This window comes from Schistocerca piceifrons, unplaced genomic scaffold, assembly GCF_021461385.2.
Source record: "Schistocerca piceifrons isolate TAMUIC-IGC-003096 unplaced genomic scaffold, iqSchPice1.1 HiC_scaffold_485, whole genome shotgun sequence".
Lineage (NCBI taxonomy): Eukaryota > Metazoa > Arthropoda > Insecta > Orthoptera > Acrididae > Schistocerca > Schistocerca piceifrons.
The window spans coordinates 159,774-162,273 of record NW_025728717.1 but is presented as its reverse complement, the minus strand read 5'-3'; the positions used below and the strand labels follow the sequence as shown (position 1 = coordinate 162,273).

The 2,500-nt window shown below is 44.3% G+C and overlaps 1 pseudogene; it reads right to left on the bottom strand.

Annotated features, from left to right (window-relative positions):
* Positions 1-2,500, bottom strand: part of LOC124752846 — a 10,498-nt pseudogene that overhangs the window by 4,120 nt on the left and 3,878 nt on the right.

Genomic DNA, 2,500 nt, shown 5'->3' with positions numbered 1-2,500 from the left:
CTTGCGAACATACCTCGCAACACGTGGAACAGAAACAGCAATAGCTGCTTCAATAGAAACCAATAGGTCTCCTACTGCACCGTCCACATCTGCAATTTCCATATCCAGCTCTGGTGGTCGAAACTCCTGCGCCAGCCTTTCCCAATTCGTTTTAGCGTAATTGTATCTCTCAACCAAGTCCCCAAGATCTTCTGTAACCTCTGTCTCATAGTTGAAAAATATACAATTGTGGTCACTGATCGTGACGTTCTCAGAAACACACCACTGGAGCACATGAGGCGCAGCACTCAGAGTCGCTAGTGTTACATCAATGTTTGAGACCGCGCCAGCCCTTCCAGAGAAGGTAGGCGGGTGCCCAGGTTCATTTAAGACAATCAAATTCGCTTCCATTATTAGGTCCTCCAACTCCGAGCCCCGATCGTCCCGCTCCAGGCTGTGCCACATCGGGGACTTGGCATTTGCATCCATACAAATTATTACTGACTGACCTGCTAAGGTCCTAAGTATCCATCTTAACTGGTCCAAAAAAGTAACAATGTCCTGTCGAAATTGACAATATACATTTACAATGTATAATATATGTGTTAACATGTTTGTTTGGACCACAGTTATATGTTCATTACAAAACTGATTTAGAACAGTTAATCTGATGAGCTTGTTTAAGACCACAACCGCACACATGGGGTTCTCACCAGAGAATGCCACTTGCGCGGCCGCCGGAAAACCAGGGATTCGACCAGCGCAGGAGGCTGGTTCCTGTATCATAATAATGTCCAGTTGTTCTTCTTCCGCCACTTTACGCAATTCCTGCGTAACCATGTGGCTACGCATAGCGTTGATTTGCAACATCCTAAATCTCCCCATTACCCAGGGGGATAGTAGACGTGCAAACGACTGGCGGGCCAAGGCTTCGAGAGATCAATGACGTTACGCCCATACATTTTGACCATGTCCTTAAAGATCTTATCAAGATCAAATTTGCGACCGCGCCTATCAAAAACTTTAATGACTAATTCCTGTAATTGCTCCAACTCAGGCGGAATGTTAGCGGCGGACAACTGAATGCAATCTACATCCTCCAGAGCCGGATAAGTAATGTCTTCGCCATTAGGGTGTCCCTTCCTGACCAGCTGCCTCAGTGCCGTAGTAAGTAATGAAGGCTCCTCCAGCCTTGACAGCCGAACCAACTCCTCCAAATCTTTGTATATATTTTTTGGATCAACTTGTCTATAACTGATCCCTTCACCAGATTTTTCATGTCTGTCTACTTCCACTACACTACTTGTATTTACACTATTTACAATTACACTTCCGTCACCATTGTTACAAATTTGCACTACACTACTTGCATCTACACTATTTACAGTTCCATCTCCATCACAACTGCCACCACCTCCTGTTACCAGGGCAGTAACACGTGATGCATCTTCATCCTCCTTTGGACCCATCGTTGATTCCATTTCCGCAGAGGTCGACGGCTGAATCGAAAGGCGGTTGACACCCGCCTCCAAATCATCTACCGTCTGAACTCCAACTTCCACGGTCAAACGGCCAGCTGACCCGGAGAAGCACTCTGGATCAGCCAACGAACCTGTGGAAAGAGCTTTAGATATTAATTTACCCCTCTCTGCATCTCGTTTGATTTTACTCGGAGATTTTCTTTTAACAGTCTTAATGGTCGCCATAATCGGTTCTCTGTATTATTCTATCCAGAAACATTTTGTAAGTGGGGCAGTCTTTGACTCCCCCACACTTACGCCCTCTCTTACTGCAGGGTATACATATGGATGGGCGATCCTTGCTTCTACAATCTCTTTTGTCATGCCCAGTCTGCCCACAATGGGCACAGATAACTTCAGTTACAGTACAGAACTTGTTAGTATGATTCAGATCATAACATTTAGTACATCTGGATACTGCTAAGTAATCTTTAACATTAAGAGCTGAATATCCCACATATAGTCTACCTATTCTTGTTAACAGTTTCCACAACTCGGGAGAAACCTCCACCACATGGTGAACTGTCAGTTTTTCCCGAGGACCAACTTTAAACTTCAACTTAAATTGTTCATCAAACTCAACTCGAGTCATTGATACATCAAAATTCTGACTGTATATCGCGTCCAACAGATCATCCGCACTTAGATGAGTTGGTACATCGTACATACACATCAATGGTCGACGTTTCCGCGGAGGTTCACATTTAACTTTCTCCGTTAACTGGGAATTGGAAAGTATCTTATTACTGTCCTCTTGAGTTGCAGTTTCGACTATCAAGACATTTTTAGCCGTTCTGACACTATTAATTTTAATTTTGTCTCGCTTCGGATTCACGCATTTCTCAAAAACGGATTTCACCGCCCGTATGTCCTCACCAGATTTAGGCTTTATAAACACAGTAGGTACCATTTTTTGAATATTTTTCTGGATAGTTTCTTTTGCCGTCGGCGCTTTGCCCACAGGGGCAGCTGCGACTGCGGCATAAGTTTTCGCACTGACT